General features: G+C 31.2%; 1 protein-coding gene across 2 annotated transcripts in view; it reads left to right on the plus strand.

Annotated features, from left to right (window-relative positions):
- Positions 1–14,202, plus strand: part of LOC119601594 (heparan-sulfate 6-O-sulfotransferase 1) — a 290,206-nt gene that overhangs the window by 267,650 nt on the left and 8,354 nt on the right. The gene's annotated exons all lie outside the window — the stretch shown is intronic.

Below are 14,202 nucleotides of genomic sequence, written 5' to 3' on the forward strand. Positions count from 1 at the left end.
AATATTTTATAAATATTTTCGTTTTATAGCAAATATTCGATAAATTCCCTTTTTATAGTGAAATTTTCTATAATTTCTATATTTATAGAGGAATATTTCTATAAATTTTCCATTTATAGATGAATTTTCATTAAATGCTACCGTATGTGATGGTATTCCGCCAGAAACTTTTAAAGCTGATCCAGATGATTATAAGTTTCAAATAAAAATATATAATTCTTTTAATATAATTTTCATAATTTTTTCGTAAATTCTCACTTTAAGACAATTTTTTACTAAATTCTCTTTTTAAAGAGAATTCTCTTTTCATTGAAGATGTTCAATTATCTTTTATAGAGAATTTTATGTAATTTATTTCTTGGTGAAGAAATTTTGCTAATATCTCTCTTTATAGAATAGTAGTTAGTATAATTTATTCATATAGTATAGAATTTACTTCAAACTTTTTGCTGAAGTATTTAGATACATTATTGGTTAATGTGTGTTTACAAAATTCATATTGAAAATTTCTTTCGCAACAAAGTTTTGCCACAAACAAAAACCATAAAACATTTGATACTTTTAATAGAATTAATATTTTGTTTTCAAAAAGTTTCTACACACACTATGAAATATAACTTATTACATACATTCTAATGTATGTAAAAGAATATTCATACAAGAATATTAACATACACATATACAAACATATAACAAAAAACTACCGAACGAATAGCACTCAGGTTATTTCCGTTTCCTTTAGAACATGCCTTAATATATAGTAGATACATATTTCTCTAAGAGACATTTTGTATAAGTGTTGTCAACTATTTTTGTTGATACTATTTTTCCAATACTTGTATATAAATATAGAAAAACAAACTATAAATAGCAACATAAGGTAATAAATTTTACATATTGCTAAAGTTTACTTGTAGTTCTTAGATATTAGAAGAGCATTCTTAGAGCCAAGTGAAAAAAATTTATATTCAAATTTATTTATTTTTGTACATGTGTATGTGTTGTATGGCTTGAAGAAGAGTTTCTCATAAAATTTTACTTTCATAATGGTTAAAGTTTCGTTTTTTATTCTGCAGCTTTTTTCCTTTTCCTTTGTCTTTGTGTAGTGTTGTTGTGTTTTAGCTAGAAAAATGAGAATTATTTTCTTACTAACAAAAGTTTACAATTTTTATCTATTTTTTTTATCAGAAAAGTTTTATGGTTGTTATCAAATTTATAGTAACACAAGTTACAATGTTGACAATATTAAATATTTGACTGAGACAAAAAGTTGTAAGGAGTATAAAAGGGGAAGTAATTTTTTAACAAGAATATTTTTCTTACAAAAAAAAAAAGAAAATGTGTTATATTACCTCCTTTAAAAAAGCTAATTGTACTGTTTTCTTAATTTGTTTCTATTTGTAACAACAATTTCTTATCACTTAACTTGACTATAAAAAAAGTGTTGCTTTTACAACCCTTAGGAAAACAGCTTTCTTACACTTTATAAATTGCGTCCTATAGTTTGTGTTTTCTCAAACAGGCTAATAAATAAACATGTTTAAATATACCAGAACAACAGAAGACTCTAAATAAATTTATGACCATCTTAAGCTTCAGCAGCATAAACCTATTAGGTAATAATTTAATCAACAAAGGATTTTTTTCTCGTTTCTTTTCTCCAGCAAAAGAAGCGTAAAGATTACTTGTCCATATTAGTTATATGAGAAGATTTTACTTAATTTGTAACCTAAAACAACAGCTCCATTCTTAAAAGAAACAGCAAAAAAAGCGCAAAACACAAGATATAATAGTAAAAATACCAAGACAATATTAATTAAGTTTACGCTTCCATGACTTAATTACACCAAACTCAAGCATAAACAATTTTTATCTACAATATTTGTATCCTTTCCTGTTGTTTTAGCTATTTGTTCGGCTTTCTAAATAGTAACTAATACTCATTCTGTGAAGATGTTGTGGAAAGGGAATATTTAGAGTAAAAAAAACTTATTGTTGCAAAAAAGAAAACGAAAAAAACAACAATGTTGTACATGGCACAACTAGAAATTACAAAACAAATTTTACTGATATAAAAGTATATATAATTTAACATAGACTATATAATAGACTATAGCTAGAATATAGACTAGACTATAGACGAGACTATAGACTAGACTATAGACTAGACTATAGACGAGACTATAGACTAGACTATAGACGAGACTATAGACGAGACTATAGACTAGACTATAGACGAGACTATAGACTAGACTATAGACGAGACTATAGACTAGACTATAGACGAGACTATAGACTAGACTATAGACGAGACTATAGACTAGACTATAGACTAGACTATAGACTAGACTATAGACTAGACTATAGACTAGACTATAGACTAGACTATAGACTACACTATAGACTAGACTATAGACTAGACTATAGACTACACTATAGACTAGACTATAGACTAGACTATAGACTAGACTATAGACTAGACTATAGACTAGACTAGAGACTAGACTAGACTAGATAGACTAGACTATAGACTAGACTATAGACTAGACTATAGACTAGACTATAGACTAGACTATAGACTAGACTATAGACTAGACTATAGACTAGACTATAGACTAGACTATAGACTAGACTATAGACTAGACTATAGACTAGACTATAGACTAGACTATAGACTAGACTATAGACTAGACTATAGACTAGACTATAGACTAGACTATAGACTAGACTATAGACTAGACTATAGACTAGACTATAGACTAGACTATAGACTAGACTATAGACTAGACTATAGACTAGACTATAGACTAGACTTAGACTAGACTATAGACTAGACTATAGACTAGACTATAGACTAGACTATAGACTAGACTATAGACTAGACTATAGACTAGACTATAGACTAGACTATAGACTAGACTATAGACTAGACTATAGACTAGACTATAGACTAGACTATAGACTAGACTATAGACTAGACTATAGACTAGACTATAGACTAGACTAGACTAGACTATAGACTAGACTATAGACTAGACTATAGACTAGACTATAGACTAGACTATAGACTAGACTATAGACTAGACTATAGACTAGACTATAGACTAGACTATAGACTAGACTTAGACTAGACTATAGACTAGACTATAGACTAGACTATAGACTAGACTATAGACTAGACTATAGACTAGACTATAGACTAGACTATAGACTAGACTATAGACTAGACTATAGACTAGACTATAGACTAGACTATAGACTAGACTATAGACTAGACTATAGACTAGACTATAGACTAGACTATAGACTAGACTATAGACTAGACTATAGACTAGACTATAGACTAGACTATAGACTAGACTATAGACTAGACTATAGACTAGACTATAGACTAGACTTAGACTAGACTATAGACTAGACTATAGACTAGACTATAGACTAGACTATAGACTAGACTATAGACTAGACTATAGACTAGACTTAGACTAGACTATAGACTAGACTATAGACTAGACTATAGACTAGACTATAGACTAGACTATAGACTAGACTATAGACTAGACTATAAACTAGACTATAAACTAGACTATAAACTAGACTATAGACTAGACTATAGACTAGACTATAGACTATTCCTAAGTCCCAGCAAAAAAAAAAAAAAAAAAATGAATTTCTTATAGAAAACCAATAACAAAATGAAAATAAAAGTCTTTAAAAGATTTCTAACATACGCTCTAATGATGTTATACCCAGTTAGAGTTTTGAAACTTTTTATAAATATTGTAGTTGTGTATGAATATATTGTGGCCACATGTTGTTATTTTTTCTTTTTCTTCGTTTTTATTTTCTCATTACTTGCACAGGATTTTACTGTGTTCATATATGTCCTTTGTTTTTTCTTCCTTTTGAGGTCTATTAACATCTTACTTATTATTTACCCAATTTATTTGAAATTTTTCAATTATATTTGTATAAAGTTTATGGTTATTGCACAAGTCAATTGTGAGGTTTATATCTGCTGGCAGTAATTTTACAAAGAAATTGAGTTTTTTTTTTTTTCAATTGAAATTTTATTGTTCAAGGAAAACGTACATACTTATTTGTAATTGAAAGTTAATTGCAATTTTCAGAAAAATTTAATAAAGAAATAATAAGTTGTGGTATTGATTGTTGAGCTACTTTACAAATATGCATAAGATTTACTGAAAAATTTAAAAACTAAGTTCATATTGAGAACGATTTTGTGTGGTTTGTTGTAAACATATTAAATTTAAATGAAATTAAAGTGATTGGATTTTTAATTAATTTAAAGTAAATTCAAAGAATGTTTTGTTAAGAATAGATTTTCAATGAATTATTTTTTTAGAAAACTCTTGATTACTACAGACCAGACTATAGACTAGACTATAGACCAGACTATAGACTATACTATAGACTAGACTATAGACTAGACTATAGACTAGACTATAGACTAGACTATAGACTAGACTATAGACTAGACTATAGACTAGACTATAGACTAGACTATAGACTAGACTATAGACTAGACTATAGACTAGACTATAGACTAGACTATAGACTAGACTATAGACTAGACTATAGACTAGACTATAGACTAGACTATTGACTAGAGTATAGACTAGACTATAGACTAGACTATAGACTAGAGTATAGACTAGACTATAGACTAGACTCTAGACTAGACTATAGACTAGACTATAGACTAGACTATAGACTAGACTATAGACTAGAGTATAGACTAGACTATAGACTAGAGTATAGACTAGACTATAGACTAGACTCTAGACTAGACTATAGACTAGACTATAGACTAGACTATAGACTAGGCTATAGACTAGACTCTAGACTAGACTATAGACTAAACTATAGACTAGACTATAGACTAGACTATAGACTAGACTATAGACTAGACTATAGACTAGACTATAGACTAGACTGTAGACTAGACTATAGACTAGACTATAGACTAGACTATAGACTAGACTATAGACTAGACTATAGACTAGACTGTAGACTAGACTATAGACTAGACTATAGACTAGCCTATAGACTAGACTATAGACTAGACTATAGACTAGACTATAGACTAGACTATAGACCAGACTATAGACTAGACTATAGACTAGACTATAGACTAGACTATAGACTAGACTATAGACTAGACTATAGACTAGACTATAGACTAGACTATAGACTAGACTATAGACTAGACTATAGACTAGACTATAGACTAGACTATAGACTAGACTATAGACTAGACTATAGACTAGACTATAGACTAGACTATACTAGACTATAAACTAGACTATAGACTAGACTATAGACTAGACTATAGACTAGACTAGACTAGACTATAGACTAGACTATAGACTAGACTATAGACTAGACTATAGACTAGACTGTAGACTAGACTATAGACTAGACTATAGACTAGACTATAGACTAGACTATAGACTAGACTATAGACTAGACTATAGACTAGACTATAGACTAGACTATAGACTAGACTATAGACTAGACTATAGACTAGACTATAGACTAGACTATAGACTAGACTATAGACTAGACTATAGTCAAGTAGACTAGACTATAGACTAGACTATAGACTAGACTATAGACTAGACTATAAACTAGATTATAAACTAGACTATAGACTAGACTATAGACTAGACTATAGACTAGACTATAAACTAGACTATAGACTAGACTATAGACTAGACTATAGACTAGACTGTAGACTAGACTATAGACTAGACTGTAGACTAGACTATAGACTAGACTATAGACTAGACTATAGACTAGACTATAGACTAGACTATAGACTAGACTATAGACTAGACTATAGACTAGACTATAGACTAGACTATAGACTAGACTATAGACTAGACTATAGACTAGACTATAGACTAGACTATAGACTAGACTATAGACTAGACTATAGACTAGACTATAGACTAGACTATAGACTAGACTATAGACTAGACTATAGACTAGACTATAGACTAGACTATAGACTAGACTATAGACTAGACTATAGACTAGGACGATAGACTAGACTATAGACTAGGACTATAGACTAGACTATAGACTAGACTATAGACTAGACTATAGACTAGACTATAGACAGACTATAGACTACTATAGACTAGACTATAGACTAGACTATAGACTAGACTATAGACTAGACTATAGACTAGGACTATAGACTAGACCTATAGACTAGACTATAGACTAGACTATAGCCTAGAACTATAGACTAGGACGATAGACTAGACTACTAGACTAGACTAGACTATAGACTAGGACTATAGACTAGACCCTCTAGACTAGACTATAGACTAGACTATAGACAGACTATAGACTAGCACTAGAGACTAGACTATAGACTAGACAAGACTAACTATAGACTAGACTATAGACTAGACTATAGACTAGGACTATACTAGACTATGACTGACTATACTAGACTATAACCTAGACTATAGACTAGACTATAGACTAGACTATAGGACGAGACTATAGACTAGAACTATAGACTAGACTATAGACTAGACTATAGACTAGACTATAGGAACGATAGACTATAGACTATAGACTAGACTATAGACTAGACTATAGACTAGACTATAGACTAGACTATAGACTAGACTATAGACTAGACTATAGACTAGACTATAGACTAGACTATAGACTAGACTATAGACTAGACTATAGACTAGACTATAGACTAGACTATAGACTAGACTATAGACTAGACTATAGACTAGACTATAGACTAGACTATAGACTAGACTATAGACTAGACTATAGACTAGACTAGACTAGACTATAGACTAGACTATATACTATACTATAAACTAGACTATAAACTAGACTATAGACTAGAGTATAGACTAGACTATAGACTAGACTATAAACTAGAATATAGACTAGACTATAGATTAGACTATAGACTAGACTATAGACTAGACTATAGACTAGACTATAGACTAGAATATAGACTAGACTATTGATTAGACTATAGCCTAGACTATAGACTAGACTATAGACTAGACTATAGACTAGACTATAGACTAGACTATAGACTAGACTATAGACTAGACTATAGACTAGACTATAGACTAGACTATAGACTAGACTATAGACTAGACTATAGACTAGACTATAGACTAGACTATAGACTAGACTATAGACTAGACTATAGACTAGACTATAGACTAGACTATAGACTAGACTATAGACTAGACTATAGACTAGACTATAGACTAGACTATAGACTAGACTATAGACTAGACTATAGACTAGACTATAGACTAGACATAGACTAGACTATAGACTAGACTATAGACTAGACTATAGACTAGACTATAGACTAGACTATAGACTAGACTATAGACTAGACTATAGACTAGACTATAGACTAGACTATAGACTGGACTATAGACTAGACTATAGACTAGACTATAGACTAGACTATAGACCAGACTATAGACTAGACTATAGACTAGACTATAGACTAGACTATAGACTAGACTATAGACTAGACTATAGACTAGACTATAGACTAGACTATACTACACTATAGACTAGACTGTAGACTAGACTATAGACTAGACTATAGACTAGACTATAGACTAGACTATAGACTGGACTATAGACTAGACTATAGACTAGACTATAGACTAGACTATAGACTAGACTATAGACTAGACTATAGACTAGACTATAGACTAGACTATAGACTAGACTATAGACTAGACTTTAGACTAGACTATAGACTAGACTATAGACTAGACTATAGACTAGACTATAGACTAGACTATAGACTAGACTATAGACTAGACTATAGACTAGACTATAGACTAGACTATAGACTAGACTATAGACTAGACTATAGACTAGACTATAGACTAGACTATAGACTAGACTATAGACTAGACTATAGACTAGACTATAGACTAGACCTTAGACTAGACTATAGACTAGACTTTAGACTAGACTATAGACTAGACTATAGACTAGACTATAGACTAGACTATAGACTAGACTATAGACTAGACTATAGACTAGACTATAGACTAGACTATATACTACACTATAGACTAGACTATAGACTAGACTATAGACTAGACCTTAGACTAGACTATAGACTAGACTTTAGACTAGACTATAGACTAGACTATAGACTAGACTATAGACTAGACTATAGACTAGACTATAGACTAGACTATAGACTAGACTATAGACTAGACTATAGACTAGACTATATACTACACTATAGACTAGACTGTAGACTAGACTATAGACTAGACTATAGACTAGACTATAGACTAGACTATAGACTAGACTATAGACTAGACTATAGACTAGACTATAGACTAGACTATAGACTAGACTATAGACTAGACTATAGACTAGACTATAGACTAGACTATAGACTAGACTATAGACTAGACTATAGACTAGACTATAGACTAGACTATAGACTAGACTATAGACTAGACTATAGACTAGACTATAGACTAGACTATAGACTAAACTATAGACTAGACTATAGACTAGACTATAGACTAGACTATAGACTAGACTATAGACTAGACTATAGACTAGACTATAGACTAGACTATAGACTAGACTATAGACTAGACTATAGACTAGACTATAGACTAGACTATAGACTAGACTATAGACTAGACTATAGACTAGACTATAGACTAGACTATAGACTAGACTATAGACTAGACTATAGACTAGACTATAGACTAGACTATAGACTAGACTATAGACTAGACTATAGACTAGACTATAGACTAGACTATAGACTAGACTATAGACTAGACTATAGACTAGACTATAGACTAGACTATAGACTAGACTATAGACTAGACTATAGACTAGACTATAGACTAGACTATAGACTAGACTATAGACTAGACTATAGACTAGACTATAGACTAGACTATAGACTAGACTATAGACTAGACTATAGACACTAGACTATACTAGACTATAAACTAGACTATAAACTAGAATATAGACTAGACTATAGACTAGACTATAGACTAGACTATAAACTAGAATATAGACTAGACTATAGATTAGACTATAGACTAGACTATAGACTAGACTATAGACTAGACTATAGACTAGACTATAGACTAGAATATAGACTAGACTATAGATTAGACTATAGACTAGACTATAGACTAGACTATAGACTAGACTATAGACTAGACTATAGACTAGACTATAGACTAGACTATAGACTAGACTATAGACTAGACTATAGACTAGACTATAGACTAGACTATAGACTAGACTATAGACTAGACTATAGACTAGACTATAGACTAGACTATAGACTAGACTATAGACTAGACTATAGACTAGACTATAGACTAGACTATAGACTAGACTATAGACTAGACTATAGACTAGACTATAGACTAGACTATAGACTAGACTATAGACTAGACTATAGACTAGACTATAGACTAGACTATAGACTAGACTATAGACTAGACTATAGACTAGACTATAGACTAGACTATAGACTAGACTATAGACTAGACTATAGACTAGACTATATACTAGACTATAGACTAGACTATAGACTAGACTATAGACTAGACTATAGACTAGACTATAGACTAGACTATAGACTAGACTATAGACTAGACTATAGACCAGACTATAGACTAGACTATAGACTAGACTATAGACTAGACTATAGTCTAGACTATAGACTAGACTATAGACTAGACTATAGACTAGACTATAGACTAGACTATAGACTAGACTATAGACTAGACTATATACTACACTATAGACTAGACTGTAGACTAGACTATAGACTAGACTATAGACTAGACTATAGACTAGACTATAGACTAGACTATAGACTGGACTATAGACTAGACTATAGACTGGACTATAGACTAGACTATAGACTAGACTAGACTATAGACTAGACTATAGACTAGACTATAGACTAGACTATAGACTAGACTGTAGACTAGACTATAGACTAGACTATAGACTAGACTATAGACTAGACTATAGACTAGACTATAGACTAGACTATAGACTAGACTTTAGACTAGACTATAGACTAGACTATAGACTAGACTATAGACTAGACTATAGACTAGACTATAGACTAGACTATAGACTAGACTATAGACTAGACTATAGACTAGACTATAGACTAGACTATAGACTAGACTATAGACTAGACTATAGACTAGACTATAGACTAGACTATAGACTAGACTATAGACTAGACTATAGACTAGACTATAGACTAGACTATAGACTAGACTATAGACTAGACTATAGACTAGATTTTTTACTCCTTGCCTATTCCTACTTAAGATATAATTTTTTATAAATGTCGGTTTTTGGAGAATTTTCAATAAATAATAAAGCTATTTTTTATTAAATATTTTTAATTCAAATTTATTTAAATTATATCTCACTTTATCGCACTTAAAATTGTAATATAAATTTAACATGATTTTTTAATTGTCCCACTTTTTTATGATATACAAGCTGCTGTTGTTATAACAAAGTTTTTCTGTCAATGTCACAGTCAGCCAGACTTTATAGTTCTTTAAAATATTTTTAATGTTTTACATGCAACACATACGAACACAATGCAAAAATATAAATAAAACAACAAAACAATTGGATAGGACTCAATATTGAATTAAAGAAAATGCCAACATAAACACACTCTTATATTTTTTCACTGAATATGTTGGCGGACACTACAATTGAGTTTTCTTTTATTACTTGCAACAGCAATCGCAGCATTTTGTATAAAAAATATATATGAAAAAAACAAAATATTTTTATTCAATTAACTTTTTCGTATATTTAATAACACACATACGGCCGCAACTACTATGAAAGTATATGTGAAAAAAAAAAAATCGAATAAAAATGAAATAAAATTTGTGCAACATGGAAAAAAAGTATGCAACTTATTTGCGTACTACTATGTATATAAACTATTGTACATAACTATCCCAGGAAAAACTTACATTGAAAAGTAATGAGTTAAATAGCTAATAAAACCTCTTTTCACTACTTCTTCATTAGCATTTTAAGTCATTATTTTAACATGGTGATGTCATTGGAGGCAAGTACTTCTACGCACGCTTACAAATAGGGACTTAAAGAAGTACTTGCAATTTCCCTTACAAAACAGTTGTTGAGTAGTTGTTTGTTTTTTAATAATAAAAAGAGCAGCTAGAATACGAACCAGGGGCTTCGGTTTGTTAGTCAAATGTTCTACACACTGCACCACTGCTTAGCTATTTATTGCGCGTCAAATAATGGTTTTCTCAAACAAAACTAATTTTGTTTTATTTTTTAAAACACAATTCTTAAAACGCAATTAAATAAATGTGCAAACAAAATGACAAAGCCGAAAATAAAGTACTTCTATATCAGATTATAATAAAGTCATTACTAGAGTACTTCTATGTAATGCAGACGGTAAGTAGTAGTCATTGAAAAGTAAGTGGTTATGGAAGTACAACCCATTACCGAGTTTTTGCTGGGATATTATGGTACATGGTTAATTTTCATTTTTTATTTTACTTTTTTTTTTGCACTCTATAACCACAATATGTTGCCATTATTATGGCCAGTATATTGGATTGTGTTTCTTTTCTGGTACACAACTGTTTTCAATGCTAAATGAAGTTTACTCTACAAAAAAAAAAAAAGAACATGAAAACTGCGAATGGATTAAAAAAGTGGCCAGTTGCCACACTTGCACACACATTTAAAAATACTCATATTGGCTACTGTGCAAAAATAGCAATTATTTTTATGAAAAAATATAATTCATTAAAAATGTAATAAAATCAACATTAAAAATTTTGTATATAATGTGTGTTTGTCACTATTGTAAATTTATTTGCAACATAATGTTATACAACCACTAAATGCATTCAATAGAAAAGTATACCACAGAAAAATATGTAATAAATTAAGTTTATTACTTGTTACAGAAGGAAATAATAATGTTGTAGGAGTCTGTGGTGAATTTCAGTTTTTTTTATTAATTTATGAAAAATTTTAGTTTAATTAGTGTCAACATGAATGGAAATGTGATAAATGGAATGTTAATAATGAAGTACAGTAAACCGGGATTAATTACACCAACTAACACATTACTTTGCGATGTAATCAAATTCTAGCTCATCTCTCTCACTTATACTTTAGTTCAGTTCTAGTTCAGTTCTAGTTCAGTTCTAGTTCAATTCTAGTTCAGTTCTAGTTTCAGTTCTAGTTCAGTTCTAGTTCAGTTCTAGTTCTAGTTCAGTTCTAGTTCAGTTCTAGTTCAGTTCTAGTTCAGTTCGTCAGTTCTAGTTCAGTAGTTCAGTTCTAGTTCAGTTCTAGTTCAGTTTATAGTTTCAGTTCTAGTTCAGTTCTAGTTCAGTTCTAGTTCAGGTCTAGTTCAGTTTCTAGTTCAGTTCTAGTTCAGTTCTAGTTCAGTTCTAGTTCAGTTCTAGTTCAGTTCTAGTTCAGTTCTAGTTCAGTTCTAGTTCAGTTCTAGTTCAGTTCTAGTTCAGTTCTAGTTCAGTTCTAGTTCAGTTCTAGTTCAGTTCTAGTTCAGTTCTAGTCCAGTTCTAGTTCAGTTCTAGTTCAGTTCTAGTTCAGTTCTAGTTCAGTTCAGTTCTAGTTCAGTTCTAGTTCAGTTCTAGTTCAGTTCTAGTTCAGTTCTAGTTCAGTTCAGTTCAGTTCTAGTTCAGTTCTAGTTCAGTTCTAGTTCAGTTCTAGTTCAGTTCTAGTTCAGTTCTAGTTCAGTTCTAGTTCAGTTCTAGTTCAGTTCTAGTTCAGTTCTAGTTCAGTTCTAGTTCAGTTCTAGTTCAGTTCTAGTTCAGTTCTAGTTCAGTTCTAGTTCAGTTCTAGTTCAGTTCCAGTTCTAGTTCAGTTCTAGTTCAGTTCTAGTTCAGTTCTAGTTCAGTTCTAGTTCAGTTCTAGTTCAGTTCTTTCAGTTCTAGTTCAGTTCTAGTTCAGTTCTAGTTCAGTTCTAGTTCAGTTCTAGTTCAGTTCTAATTCAGTTCTAGTTCAATTCTAGCTCAGTTCTAGTTCAGTTCTAGTTTAGTTTCTAGTTCAGTTCTAGTTCAGTTCTAGTTCAGTTCTAGTCAGTTCTAGTTCAGTTCTAGTTCAGTTCTAGTTCAGTTCTAGTTCAGTTCTAGTCAGTTCTAGTTCAGTTCTGGTTCAGCTTCTAGTTCAGTTCCAGTTCAGTTCTAGTTCAGTTCTAGTTCAGTTCTAGTTCAGTTCTAGTTCAGTTCTAGTTCAGTTCTAGTTCAGTTCTAGTTCAGTTCTAGTTCAGTTCTAGTTCAGTTCTAGTTCAGTTCTAGTTCAGTTTCTAGTTCAGTTCTAGTTCAGTTCTAGTTCAGTTCTAGTTCAGTTCTAGTTCAGTTCTAGTTCAGTTCTAGTTCAGTTCTAGTTCAGTTCTAGTTCAGTCTAGTTCAGTTCTAGTTCAGTTCTATTCAGTTCTAATTCAGTTCTAGTTTAATTCTGTTCAGTTCTAGTTCTAGTTCAGTTCTAGTTCAGTTCTAGTTCAGTTCTAGTTTCAGTTCTAGTCTAGTTTCTAGTTCAGTATAGTTCAGTTCTAGTTCAGTTCTAGTTCAGTTTCTAGTTCAGTTCTAGTTCAGTTCCTAGTCAGTTCTAGTTCAGTTAGTTCAGTTCTAGTTCAGTTCTAGTTCAGTTCTAGTTCAGTTCTAGTTCAGTTCTAGTTCAGTTCTAGTTCAGTTCTAGTTCAGTTCTAGTTCAGTTCTAGTTCAGTTCTAGTTCAGTTCTAGTTCAGTTCTAGTTCAGTTCTAGTTCAGTTCTAGTTCAGTTCTAGTTCAGTTATAGTTCAGTTCTAGTTCAGTTCTAGTTCATGTTCTAGTTCAGTTCTAGTTCAGTTCTAGTTCAGTTTCTAGTTCAGTTCTAGTTCAGTTCTAGTTCAGTTCTAGTTCAGTTCTAGTTCAGTTCTAGTTCAGTTAGTTCAGTTCTAGTTCAGTTCTAGTTCAGTTCTAGTTCAGTTCTAGTTCAGTTCTAGTTCAGTTCTAGTTCAGTTCTAGTTCAGTTCTAGTTCAGTTCTAGTTCAGTTCTAGTTCAGTTCTAGTTCAGTTCTAGTTCAGTTCTAGTCTAGTTTCCGTTCAAGTTCAGTCT

The sequence above is a fragment of the Lucilia sericata genome, unplaced genomic scaffold (genome assembly GCF_015586225.1).
Source record: "Lucilia sericata isolate MDLA Ls3-8-SP2 unplaced genomic scaffold, ASM1558622v1 Contig000176F_arrow, whole genome shotgun sequence".
Classification (NCBI taxonomy): domain Eukaryota; kingdom Metazoa; phylum Arthropoda; class Insecta; order Diptera; family Calliphoridae; genus Lucilia; species Lucilia sericata.